General features: G+C 39.5%; 1 non-coding gene across 1 annotated transcript; it reads right to left on the minus strand.

Moving 5' to 3' along the window:
* Window positions 1-10,795: 10,795 nt before the first annotated feature.
* On the minus strand, window positions 10,796-10,902 carry LOC141616068 (small nucleolar RNA R71). The gene has a single exon (XR_012530444.1). It is a non-coding gene; the product is annotated as a small nucleolar RNA R71 (small nucleolar RNA).
* Between the last annotated feature and the right edge of the window lie 3,862 nt (window positions 10,903-14,764).

The raw sequence follows: 14,764 nt of genomic DNA on the forward strand, positions 1-14,764 counted from the left end.
TTTTTAAATGACGGATCATACTCACCCAAAACCGACCTTCTACTATACTCATGTCGGGTTCATTTTATTAGACACACCTACGTTCATTTTGGTTCATTGGTTTAGGTTCCGAAATCTTCGATCTGTACCACTTTGTAACACCCTCTTGTTACTCGGCCAAGGTAATTAGGAAATGTTACCGTCTCGGTTTCCCGAGGCAGTGAAATAAGAATTACAATTAAGAAATTTCTTTAAATAAATAACAAGTTTTGTGATTACGTAAATGTAAACAAATGAATAAATGTGAACAATACAAATTACAAGTCGACTACCATCTATGTCATCCATGCTATGCTACTTGACTCCGAGTCCAAGGCGCGGCCCAAATCCCGATCACGTCAACAAGAAAAACTTGTACATAACCTGCTCCCCATATGATCGGAAATATCATATGGATCGACACAGGCCACCTCGGAAATAGGTGACAATTACAAAGACACACAAACATCAGTTTCAATAAACAAAGTGTGACACAACTCAAACTGCGTGAGTATGCAACATGACTATAATATGAATGAAACATTATCAAACAACCACCACGCCGGTACTAGGACACGTCCAGACGTACCCCCAACCATCGGTGCCAAGGACACGTCCAGACGTACCCCCAACCATCGGTGTCAGGGACACGCTCACGACACCACAACTCACAAACAGGTACCAGGATAAGCCCAGACGTATCGGGCCCGGAAGCGAACTGGGTCCCTTGCTAGACGTCGTGTCTCAATTACACGAATCCCTCCAAACTAAAGTCATTAATGTGCACATCCCTCTTGGAGTGGGAAGCTCCAAGAGGCAACTCAAGCAGAAGATGGTCTTCCAACCACCTTCCATCTCCTGACAACAAGTAATCAATAAAACCTCCATGTCCTCCGACATACAACTTAATATAATAAATGCAATATATCACACAAGATGCTAATTAGCGACTCACTCAATGAAATTCATGACAAATGATTCTTGTAATAAATAGATGCAATAATGAAACTGAGTAGGATAAACCTATCTTATAGAAAATCCCGCTAAACAATAAAGCAACCGGATACAATTATGTTCCTCCATAAAGTCGGCACCTAATTACGACAATTAAATATAATTACTAATTAATCTAATTAAATTAAATACGAAATTACTAATTTAATCTAATTACTAATATAATTATATAACTCAATATAATTAAATTCAAATCTCGACTCGTACTCATTATTTAATAATTAAATCCCGACTCATACCCTTACTCCCTCCTTAACTCAAAGAACCACCACGCCCGCTGCCACCGTGGCCACCAGCACTGGTCATGGTGGTCCACGGCCAGCCCACAGGCACCATGACCTACCCCTTATCACGACAACTGATGTATCACTTTCATATATACTTTTATAGCTCCCTTTACATCATATTTCATACCGTTTCGTGCCTATTATATCATTTATATGCTTTATTTCAATGAATTGTCGATACTGCCGCTATTTTGTGTTTTGATGCAGAAATGACTCGTTATGAGTATGATCAAGCTAAGATTAGCATGGCGGAGACGGCATAGAAGAATACACGAAGCATGGCATGGGAAACGAGGAATCATGAAGACTAGAAGTAAAAGAAGAGAAGAAAGAACCTGTGAAGAAGTTCCTCGATCGAGTCATCGCCGACTCGATCGAGTTGTATCCTCGATCGAGTCACCTCGACTCGATCGAGGATCCTCTCTCAGCGGGTTTATTTCGGAATTTCCTAAAACGTTAATCTTTTGTTATAAATTAAAGACTCGTGTTTTATTAAGAACTTACGTTATATTTTGCTAAGTATTGCTGGAAAACTCTCTTAAGAACCCTAATCTTCCTTTTGTATGGTACTAATCTTTCCTCTTTAATTAAATCATTGTTTTATGTTCTTCAATTATTGTTTTCATCTTGCAATTATGTTTTCATCTTTAATCATGTTTGTTGTTGTTATTATAATCATGAGTAGCTAATCCCCTCATCTAGGATGAAGGGGATCTAGGTTAATTAAGAAGGGAAAATCAATTAGTTGCTATTGATATCGTCAAAGTTGTTGTTTGATTGTTGTAATTCTTCTAGTTAATCACTTGAGGCCTGAGTTATTAATTAGTGTAGCGAATCGATCCTATCGCCGACCGGGTTAGAATTGATATAGGCTGCGATAATCAAATAGAAAGTATCTAATCATAGCGACCGCATGTTAGAATCGATCTAAAGGGCATAATGGAGTCGACCGATCTTATGACCTTAAACAACTTGATAGATTTAGTAATTGATTGATAATCCCCGACTGATTGACTTAGTGAACCTAATTCCTAGACTTTTAATAATATTGTTATTCATCCTTTATTTATTACAATTAGTTTGTTAGAATCAACTCAAAACAAAACCCCCGAAATTGGTTACTTCTAGACAGTTTAAATACTTTTAGACTAGCTTTTACCGCCTCCCTGTGGATTCGATACCTGTCTTATCACTAGCTATTCTTGTTAGTCCTGAGATAGTTTACTTTGATTTGGTAATACGACTTTAGCCACATCAACAACACTAACACAACAACCACCAAACTCGCACCACACACACACACCCGACACACTCCTCTAACACCACCATACCACCACTAATGCACCACGGTACACCACCATCGTGGCCTCCCCTGACCACAGTGGGCCCAGCCACCAACCCACAACCTCGGCAACACAATAGTAGCAGCCGGAAACAACAACAACAATAACAACCGACAAAATACACACAAACCAGCCCGTGTAACCCCCTTTTGACACTCATTTTTCGACCACCTAACACCACCTAACACCACCTATTCCACCACCCATTACCACCACTCAACCCTCGACACAACCCATCCAAGGTCCGCTGAAGACATTCACGAAAGGTGGATCAAAAATCCGTCTTAAGACGGTTGCACAACAACAACAATAAACCCATAAAAGTGCAAGGTCAAACCAGATTATGGGTGGTGAACGGTGGTCAAATGAGGGTCAAAGACGGTCAGAGATAATTTGGGATCAAGTCGAATCAATGGTATAAATTAAATAATATATAAACTAGTTTAAGATGGTATTACCTTACGATCTCGAGGCGGAGGGACAAAAGACGGTCTTCCTTTTTCTCCCTTTTCTTTTCTCTCTTTCTCTCTTCTTTCTCTCTAAATATTGTGTGGTAGGAAATGAAATAGGATAAGGATGAATGGTGTGGGTGGAGTATATATATGTATATAGTAGGTGGGAGTATATAATACGTATGTATACGTGTTATGTACTATTATCGTACCACTTATTATTATTATTATTATTATTATTATTATCATTACCATCTTATTATTATTATTATTATTATTATTATTATTAATATTATTATTATTATTATTATTATTATTATTATTATTATTATTATTATTATTATTATTATTATTATTATTATTATTATTATTATTATTATTATTATTATTATTATTATTATTATTATTATTATTTTATTATTATGTATCATACATAACTCATATAAACAATATAAAATATATGATTATAAAATACGGGGTGTTACATTTGTTGTTTGTACCGACTTTTGGCTGTGTTTTAACCCGTCGTTTGTGGTTGACCCAGAGAGGTTAAGGTCTGGTTTTTGTCATTGGTTTGGGGTGATGCTATAGCATAGTGGTGGACTGTGGTGGTGGTGGTGGTTAAGGTGTATTAAATGGGTTGTTTTAGGGGTCAAGCGAGTTGTGTGTTTTAGTGGTTCATTGTTGTTGTTTGTGTCATGTTTGTGGGCTCGTGTGGAGTTGTTGATGGTGTTGGGCAGTGGCTGTGACCACCGTAGTTAGGTGGGGTTAATGATGGCTCACGGTGGTGGTTCTTTGGTGGCGTTTTGGTGGTTGTTGTGTGTGTAAACCGTGTATGGAGGGGAGGAGGTTGTTGAGGTGTGTTTGTTTATGGGTGGTTTGGATGAGAGTTGGGGTCCTGTAAGGAGGTTGTTGTGGTGGCGGGCCAGGTCCGTGGTGAGGCTGTTGAGGTGGATTTCACGGTGGAGCTTGGTGGTTGTGGTTGTCATGGTTTAGGCGGGTGTTGGTGGGCTGTTTTGATGGGTGCTTGTTGGGGGTTAACATGGGTGTGTTGTTGGGAATGGAACACAGGTTTACATGGGTTTGGGTTATTAGCTTGAGACGGGTTTTAATTATTAACTTACGTAATAATATAATTAGTATGATTAATGTATAAATAATCTATAATTAGTATAATTTTTTGTATAATTAGTAGTTAGTAATTATAATTATTATTTGTATTAGGTGACGGGTTTTGTTGAAGGGTGCTTTTAATTAAATTGTTTGGATTGCATAATTCGGATATTTGCTGATCAACTAGGATAACTACTCAACTGGATCGTCTTATTATGTTTATATCATTCATGTGAGCATTGTGATTGGATAGATATTAGCCTTTGGCTTGATTATTGTTGTGGTTTATTTTATGTGGATTATTATTGGTATAGCATACATTGGCATATCACTGCATTGGATACCTCAGCTTTGTGTCTTAGATGATTTTTATATTGACATGGCATTTGCATTGGATACCCCAGTTTTATATTGGGATAACGGATACCTCAACTTTGTGTTGGGATGATGGATACCTCAAACTTTGGTTGGGATGATGGATACCACGGGCCAGGGATTGGCGGGATGAATGGGTGTTTCGGGTGATGAGCTCAGTTGTATTTGCATATCATATCATATCATGTATTTTTATTTATGTCACCTTGTATTTTTGTTGGTTATTCCTATTAAACCGTTTGGTTGACGGTGTATTCGTTACACACCTATGATGAACCAATTATTGGGAAGTAGATTGACTGACAGGTACTTGAGTTAGATGATTTGGGAGCTCATGGGGATGCGTGAGTATTTCAGCCAGTCTACCTAGAAGTCTAGATCATATAGTTTAATTATTCAGTTTATTTAATTCCGCTGCGAGTTGTAATTAATACTTATTTTAAGTTTATTTAGTATTGGTTAAATTGTAATAAAACCTTTGATCGCTAAATTTTATATAAAGTAATTTAGTTTATTTTACTTTGTTATTCAATACCTCGGACAACCGAAATGGTAACAGTCCTATTTAATTGGAAATGTCTTGCTAAAGGCTCCTGAATAAATGGGGGTGTTACAATCAGAAGGTGGATATTGACACCTATTTTATGAAGGATGAGGCCGACAACTGGTGGGCTCTTGCTAGAGCTGGTCTGGAGGTTCAGCCAGGGTATGGTTCGACAGTCTTCACTGAGGCTCTGAAGAAAAGGTTTTATTTGTAGGAGATGCGCTGGGAGAAGGAATAGGAATTCCTTCGTTTGCAGCAAGGCTCCATGACCGTGGATGACTACACCAACTAATTCTTGAAGCTGACATGATTCGTAACTTCTGTTGCTATCGATGAAGTGTCTAGGACTCGTCGTTATGAGAAGAATCTTGCTCCTAAGGTCTGGACTCCTATGTCTGGTATTCCTTCGACTTCTTTCCAGCAGGGTTATGATCCTGCTCTTAGCATTTATGATTCAGTTCTTGCTATTGAGGCTAAAGAGAGTGCGAAGAGTAAGTTTGTGAAGAGGCCTTATGTTGCTCCTAGTGCTACCAGAAGAAGCAGAAGTTCGAGGCTCATCCGTATGCTCCCCGTGATCTGGATCAGTCCTGAAAGAACAACTGGTGTTTTCGTTGCAGGAAGGCGTACCACCCGGGTATGATTTGTGTTCTTGGTGCTCCGATTACATGTTATACCTGCAAGGCTCCGGGACACAGGTCTGTTGATTGGCCCTAGAAACCAAAGATAGATGCTCCGAAGGCTGACGCTCCAAAGACTGGTCGTGTGTTCGCTATGAGTCGTGTTGAATCAGATGCTAATCCAGATGTGGTTACGGGTACTTTAATGGTTCACTCTTTATTTGATTTTTTTTTATACGGGTGCGTAGATGTCTTTTGTATCCGAATCCTTTTCCGTCCGTGATGGACTCACTTCTTCATCATCCGTTTATACCTCTATATCCCGTCCTACTGGTGAGATTATTTCTTGCTCCGTTCTGTTCAAGGACGTACCTGTCAATATTGCAGGGGCGATCCTTCTTGCCGATCTTATCCAATTCAAACTATGGGAGTTTGATGTGATTTTGGGTATGGATTGGTTAGCTCGATATGATGCTAGGTTTCAGTGCAGTGATCAAAAGATCGTGCTTAAGAGTCCTACGGGTTTGAGTGTTTCTTATCAGGGTGTTAAAGTTACACCTACGGTCAAGTAGGTTTCTGGTTTGAAGATGGTTAGCATGGGTAAAAAGGGTCACCAGATCTATCTATGCAGTGGTCGAGATGTTTCAGCAGAGTTAAAGTTGGAAGATATCCATGTGGTTAAGGAGTTCTTTGATGTCTTTCCCAACGACCTACCTGGTATTCCTCCTGAACGAGATGTAAAGTTCTCGACTGATTTGTTACTTGGAACTGGTCCCATTTCAAAAACTCCATATCGTATGGCACCAGCTGAGTTACAAGAGCTTAAGAAGCAACTTTAGGAGATGATCGATAAGGGTTTTATCCGACCGAGTGCTTCGTCGGGTGGTGCTCCAGTTTTGTTCGTCAAGAAGAAGGATGGTAGTATGCGGTTATGAATCGACTACCGTGAGCTAAATAAGGTCACTATCAAGAATAAGTATCCTTCGACGAGGATTCAGGATTTGCTTGGTCAGCTCCATGGTGCTAGTGTGTTTTCTAAGATCGATCTTAGGTCTGGCTACCATCAGATTCCGGTTAGGAAAGATGATTTTCCTAAGACTGCCTTTCGTTCGAGGTATGGCCACTATGAGTTCGTGATGTTGCGTTTGGTTTGACGAATGCACCTGCTGTGTTTATTGGTCAGGTGAACCGCACTTTCAGCAAGTATTTGAATAAGTGTGTTGTTGTGTTCATAGACGATATACTACTTTACTCGACATATGAGGCTGAGCTCGAGAGTCATCTTCGTGTTATTTTGGAGACTCTGCGGAAGCAGAAATGCTTTGCTAAGTTCTCAAAGTGCGAGTTTTGGCTAAAGGAAGTGACTTTCCTGGGTCACGTGATATGTGGCGATGGAGTTATGGATGATCCGTTGAAGATTCAAGATGTGGTCGAGCAGGAGAGTCCGAATAATGTGAACGAGATTCGGAATTTCCTTCGTCTTGCTGGTTACTATCGTCGTTTCGTGCATGATTTCTCTATGATCGTGAGGCCAATGACTCAATTAATGAAGAAGGAATCCAAGTTCATTTGGACTGAGGCTTGTGAAGCTGCTTTTCAGGAGTTGAAGAAAAGGTTGACTACTGCTCCTATGTTGACTCTACCAGAAGAGGGCGTTGAATTCGATATCTTCTGCGATGCGTCGAAGTCTGGTTTGGGTTGTGTCTTAATGGATAAGAGTAAGGTTATGGCTTATGCTTCCCGTTATTTGAAAGTTCATGAGTTGAACTATCCGACTCACGATCTTGAGTTGTCAACAGTGGTGTGATAGGCTATCGCGCACCTAGAAAAGATAAATACCCTAGACACAAATGAATGTAGTAATGTAGGGGTCAAACACAAGGAGACGGGAGTTGCTAAACAAGTTGTTATGGAGTGAATTCTATCAAGGTCAGTTATCGATAGATTGTTTGTTTTTTTAATGAAAGAAGTCAATAATAAAGAAAGAGCTTAGATAAGTCCGGTCACACATGCAAATTATGTAAATGCTCATGTGAAACTAGGAAATTGATAATAACTGAAATTGTTTAGGCTTAAAGACAACCACCTCTCGGCCATATTATCAACCATAGAACGGGTTCTTGCGAGCACTCGCTATGACTAGATCGGTCTACTAAAACATGCTAGTCTAATTGAATTTCGTGCCTCTCGACTTATATTAGTGAATTAACAAATTTAATCTAGGATTGTGACCAATAATCAAAGTCTAACAATTCAATACAAGCATGTGGTAGAAACTTTTTAATCGATATTATAACATCCTAATTCATCAATTACAAAAACTATTTATACATGGCTTTGTTAGTATTTTAGACCATATAAGACTATCTTAGTGATAATAAAATTACTAGTTAATTTTATTAAGTGGTCTAAACAACATGCATGCAAAATTAAAAGGTACAAATTTCCTTAAATTGAGAAAATGGCAAATTTGGGCACTACAAAGGTCTCCTACCTTTGTAGTTCTTGAGGTATAAAATGATGGATGATCCTCCTCTTACACCAAACCACCAAAATTGATAGTCTCCTTTGGTGTACACCCAAGAAGCAACCCAAAAATCTTAATATTACTGACTAGGTGATGTGACTCATATTTGAGCACATTTAGTCCCCGAGTTAACCTCGTTCCTATGCTTTATACCACATAATTGGGTCATTTACTATCTTTAGTTTCCCGTTTTGCATATTCTTTGAGGTTTTGTCCCCTTGGTAGGAAAGGAGTGCTAACCTTGCATTTATGAGGCGGAATGGAGCTAAATTGATCGCATCCAATGACCAAGCATCAAGGAGAAGACAATACTAGAAGGCCTATGTAGACAATAAAGTGAAATGGGCAATGATGAAAGGGTCCTTGCATCCCCGAAATGATCCTTGTGGATTGTGGAGGAAGAAAAGAAGAATAGCTGACTGCCTAGGGATCCGAGCGGACCAGACACGATCCGGGCATCTCCTTCCATCAACATCCGGGCGTCTTTCGGCCAAGATGAGCCGATCACAGCACAGGGAGCCGAGCGTCTCCATGCCAATCCGAGCGGATCCTTAGTCAGAAGGCCCGTGCCACAGCTCAAGACGCACGGATTGTGACGGGACCAGCAACACGGATATGCTCATTTTCTTCGAGAGGAGCATTTCCTCAACTTTTCTTAAGGGTCTTAATAGTCATTTAAGCCCTTAGTTACCCTAATCTTTGTACCTAATCTTTAGTATAAATACCCCTTTATACTACCTGGATTAACATCAAGCTTGAATTATATTTTAAATCAAGTTGTAATCTCATCTTAATACTCTCAAATTAGTTGTAATATAATTTATCAATATTAATCTTTCCTTAATTTCTCTATTGTTCTTCATTTATTTTGGGTAATTAGAAGATTATTTGGGTTTATTTGGGAGATTGACAACCTTCCATCAATCATCAAGTACTTCTATTATTCTTTGCATTATTATTTGGAATCATCCTGACAGGTATAATTCTCTCTTAATCTTATTTAATTATTGTTAATCACTTTCATTTATTCATCATGTTTTGCCATGCTAGTATGATTGACAACCTTGTTAGCATGTTGAACTTGATAATGAGTGAGTAGTTTCCTTAACTAGGGTTAATAGAGAATTAGGGGAAACCAACATGGGGATTGATTCATGCTTAATCTAATATGTTTTCATAATTAATTTGCTTGCTTGTTGTGATTTCAACTTATGCACATGTTATGTTTGATGAAATGCGGGCCTATGAATCCTTGCATTTTTTACCAATCACCTATCTTTTCAGTGAGACTTGTAAGCTTATACACCAACTCGAGTCTCATTAGACCATGCATATAGTTGAATAGGAAGGACTAAGTCGACTTGTAGGTGTTGTACAATCTAATCGATTCGGCTCCGGGACCCAAACCTTCGTAGGGATTGTAAGCTTATACACCAACTCGATCCCATCACAACAATAAGTGCTTGCATCTAGTTGAGAACATGTTTGTATGATCAACTCTCATGAATCCCCTATGAACCCATGACACCCTAGTGCTTTTAATCAATTGTTTAAATCTCTTTTTAATCATCTTGCTTGTTTTTATTACTTTACTTTTATATTGTTGATTAGTTTAGTTGATCTCCTATCTCAACCCAAATTGTGACACCCTAAGACACAACCATTTGCAATTGAAAATCCTACATCAATACCTGTCCCTTGGGATCCGACCTTTAATTGCCTCTTTGCTAAGAGTAGTTTGTGAAGTTATAAATATTGTTTTGGTTGGTAGCTTTTGACGACAGTTCTATACCGGACCAAAAATGGCGCCGTTGCCTGGGACGGTGTTAAACTTGATTTGATTTTCTTTAATTGTTTTTAGTTGTGTCTTTCTTCACCTTGGGGAAGTCAATCTCCTCAAGGTTGTTCTAATTGTTTTCGAGTTGTTTGATATTTTGCATGACTAGAAGATCACAAAGTAATCCATTACCTATCGACTTTGAAATTGAAAGAACCTTAACCAACAATAGAAGAGTTGCTAGAGGTACTTTGAGAGGTATTGGAGAGATTGTGGACATTCAACCAAATAACATTGAGTTTACCAACCCTTTTGCAAGATAAGGAGAGGACAACCCACCACAAAATCAACCCACAATGCCTAAATTTTCATCACATTCCGTACCAACCGAGGAGAACCTACCACATGGTACTCCTACACCACAACACTTAACCGGTAATTTCATTGCCAAATCCGCATTCATACAACTAGTTGAGAGAAGTCAATTTGGAGGGACGCCTAGTGAAGACCCTCACTCACATATGGAGACATTTTGTGACTATTGTGATGCGATTTCTCAAACCGGGGTTACTCAAGACCAAATCCGATGGGTATTATTCCCTTTTTCTTTGATTGGTACCGCAAAGCAATGGTTGAAGAGCCTAGACAAGGCTACCCTTGGTATTGACTCATGGAAGAAGTTAGCACTTGCTTTCTACAAGAAATTCTATCCTCCGGAGAAGACTAACATGTTGAGAGCCCAAATCACCGGGTTCAAACAAAGGGATGAGGAATCATTGTATGAAACATGGGAGAGATTTAAGGACACTTGTCGTTCTTGTCCACACCATGGACTTAGCGAGTGGTTTCTTGTGCAAAAATTTTGGAATGGCCTATATGAAGATTTCCGCAATATCGTCAATATGGGATCCAATGGTATGTTTACCGAAGTTGATGACAATCAAACATGGGCCAAAATCGAAGAGATGGCGATTCATAATTCACACTATAGTAGACCTCGGAAGGCTACTAGAGGAGGAAAACATGAGGTATATTCCATCACTCAATTGGGTGCTCAACTAAGTGCTCATATTAACACCATCAATTTGAAGTTTGAGAAGGCTATGGCTAAGCTTGATGAAGCTTCCAAATCACCTAGACAACATATTAATGCTATGGTGGCATTATCCTCTATTCCAACTGGAGTATGTGAGAGTTGTGGAACTTTGGGACATGACCAAAGTGAATGTAGGGGAACAAGTGAACAAGTGAATGCTTTCCAAGCATACAAGAGTGGTACCCCTTATTCCAACTATTTCAATGAGAATGCTTTCCAAGCATACAAGTGAACAAGTGAACTCTAAGGAAGAAGAACCCACCACCAATGAAGTTTCAAAGAAGAAGAATGAAGAGAAGGCTAAGGAGAAAGAGCCTATTGTGATTAGACTTCCATTCCCAAGTCGTCAAGCTAATCCTAAGCTTGATGAACAACTTGGAAAGTTTATGGAGTTTGTGAAGAACTTAGAAGTCTCAATTCCGTTCACGGAATTGATCAATCATGTTTCGGCCTATGCGAAATACATGAAAGACATTCTTACCAAGAAGAAATCCATCCGGAAGCTAGAAACTATTGCATTCACAAAGGTGAGTAGTGCTATTCTACAAGGAAGTTCACCTCCAAAACCCAAAGATCCGGGAAGCTTCTCTATTCCATGCACCATTGGCGACACAACAATTAACAAAGCATTATGTGACCTTGGAGCAAGTGTGAGTGTCATGCCATACTCGCTGTGCAAAAGGCTAGGAATGGGAGAACTCAAGTGCACCAATATTACGCTTCAAATGGCGGATCGATCAACGAAGACACCTTTAGGGATATGGGAGGATGTACCCTTAAGAATTGGCAAGTTCTTCATCCCAGTGGACTTTGTTATTGTTGACATGGAGGAAGATTCCAACATTCCTATCATTTTAGGAAGACAATTCTTGCATACCGCGGGAGCGGTAATTGATGTGAAGCATGGGGAACTCACACTTGAAGTGGGAAATGAGACGATCACTTTTAATCTTGATAAGACAATGAGACCTCCTCGACTCCATGAGCCATGTTTCAAGATTGATCACTACAACCGAGAAAGTGATAGGATGAAGTTAGCATCTCAATGCAAAGATCAAGCTATGGGTAAAGAATCAACATCCATATGGAAGAAGAAAGTGGATAATCCTCAAGATGCTCTATCCGGAGAGTAAGAAAATTTTCAAAATAATGAGAGTTTGATTAGCTTACCACCAATCATGACAAGTAAGGAAGAAGGCCTCATTGGCCATGACAACAAGAAAGAGGAGTTGTTTTCATCAACTAATGATACCATAGGGAAGCAAGCTAGTGAAGTATATGGTCTATGGGATGACGAATTCGATGGGTTAGACAATCCCTACATTGGCAATGCTATAGACCAAGGCTTTGGTGACTATCTTGACTCAAGTCACCACCATGAAGAACACAATGTGCAAAGGTCTATTGAAGATCTTTATAATGAAAATGAACAAGCCTTTGACTACTTCTACAAGGTGTTGAGAAACATCAACAACACCTTGGCTATGCCCCCTTGACATCTCAGACAAGAATGAGAGTTTGGTGGAGTCCTCCCTAAACCACCATTTGTAAATATTCTAACCCCTTAACTTGCATTTTACTTCTTGTATTGCATTTTTGTCAATTTTGGATTTACATTTTTATGTTTTGATCAAGATTATCATTATGAGAGAAAGTGAGGGAGGTATTTTAATGTTTCTTGATGTGTAGTGTTTGGACTAGTGTGGAGATAGCAATTGCCTAGGCTATCTGAGCCTTCGTAGTGCACCTGCAATGAAGACCAAATGAATGATGACGAAATGACACGGGAAATGAAGAATCCCCGCGGGTGGAACTGAACCCGTGGGTACATGAGAATATTCGAGCTTCCCAGAGGAAACCCGCTCGTCTTGGGCATAATCCGAGCCTCCTGTCTCCTAGCCGCTCGTCTTGGAAGAGCTGGAAATTGAAAATCCATATTGACTATGAATCCAAGTGTCCCAGGGTAAAGACGCTCGTCTCAGTCTGAAGACGCTCGTCTCAGTCTGAAGACGCTCGTCTCAGTATAAATATGCGCGTCTTGACTGTTTCAAAAATTGAAGTTTCACACTGTCTTACAATCCGAGCGTCCCCAGGAGAAGACGCTCGTCTCCTGCTGAAAGACGCTCGTCTCCTGAAGAATCCGCGCGTCTCAGCAGGGGTTAGAAACTTTAAAGCTGACTGACTTACAATCTGAGCGTCTTCAAAGGAATCCGCTTGTCTCCTACTGCTGAAGCCCTAACACGGGATTTAAAACCCCTCTACCCTAATTCATTTCCTTCTTTCAAAACACAAACACACATTCAAAACCCTCAATCCCCTCATCAACAAAACATAATTTCCTCAACCAAATTCACCCAAATCAAATCCAAACTTCCTCAAAACACAATCAAATTACTCCTTTATGAACAAAAAGCCAACAAAACATCAAAATCCTCAAAAATTGAATCGATTTTTTAGGGTTTTAAGGCAAAATTCGAAAAACCCCAAATCGATTAGGGATTCATTGAAGCTTGAGGATACTAGAAGCATTCAAGCAAAACTTTGGTTGTTGATACATTCTTAACAAGGAGAAGAACAATGGCAAGGACTAAAGGTGAAAACAAGGCACCCACAAAATCAATTCTTTCAAAGAGGCAACAAGCTCTTCAAGCCTCAAAGGCTATGGTGGTACAACAAGAAAGAGTGGAAATTCGAGAGATTCCTACTCCTATGGTGGAAGCTACTCCTATTCCGGTTATTGAGCAATTACAACAATATCCGGAGGTAAATTTCACAACCGATTCTCATAGGAATGCTTTTATATCTCTCGCTAAGAAAACAATTTTCCCCACCAAGTTTATATGTCAAGATGCTTTAGCCAAATTGGGTGTTCTTGAGAGGACCAAGAACTTCTTCGAGTCTATGGGGTTACTTACACTTTTTGACATGCAAGAATTGACTTACCCCTCCCTTACCATGGAATTTATAAGCTCATTGAAAATCACTAAGGTAGAGGCTCGAAAGAATGTTGAATTCCGCCTAGAAAACAAGGATAGAAATATGTCTTTGAATGAGTTTGGTGAGGTGTTTGGTCTTAAGGACCATTCTCCTTATGTGAAGAAGCCCTCGAAATATGACCCCGCCCTCTATGGAAAGCAATCACCGGAAGAAAATTTGAATCCTTCCATGAGTGTCATGCCCTTTATGTCCACCATCCGGGTATAAGGGTATGGCATAAGGTTGTGGAAAATACTCTAATTGCAAGGAAGGGCACTAATCATTTCACCGAACTCGACTTCATCTACCTTGAATCAACCATGAATGTCGACAAGAAGTTCACCAATAAATACAATGTACTTCAACTCTTACTTGAAAGGTGGCTTACGGGAAAGACGGAGCGGCCTTTATAGTGAATGGAGGATTAGTAACATGGTTAGCAAAACACTTCAACCCGAACTTTAACAAAGACAAGACTTACAAGCCTGTTAGAGGTGGCAATCTTCTTGATTTGGCCACTATGATTAACAAGTTTCATTGGGTCAAGAATTATAATCTTGACAACAAATCTGAGTGGCTCACCAAAGATGCTAAATCCTTCATTCTACCAAACAAGATTTGCCAA

This window comes from Silene latifolia, chromosome 11 (genome assembly GCF_048544455.1).
Source record: "Silene latifolia isolate original U9 population chromosome 11, ASM4854445v1, whole genome shotgun sequence".
Lineage (NCBI taxonomy): Eukaryota > Viridiplantae > Streptophyta > Magnoliopsida > Caryophyllales > Caryophyllaceae > Silene > Silene latifolia.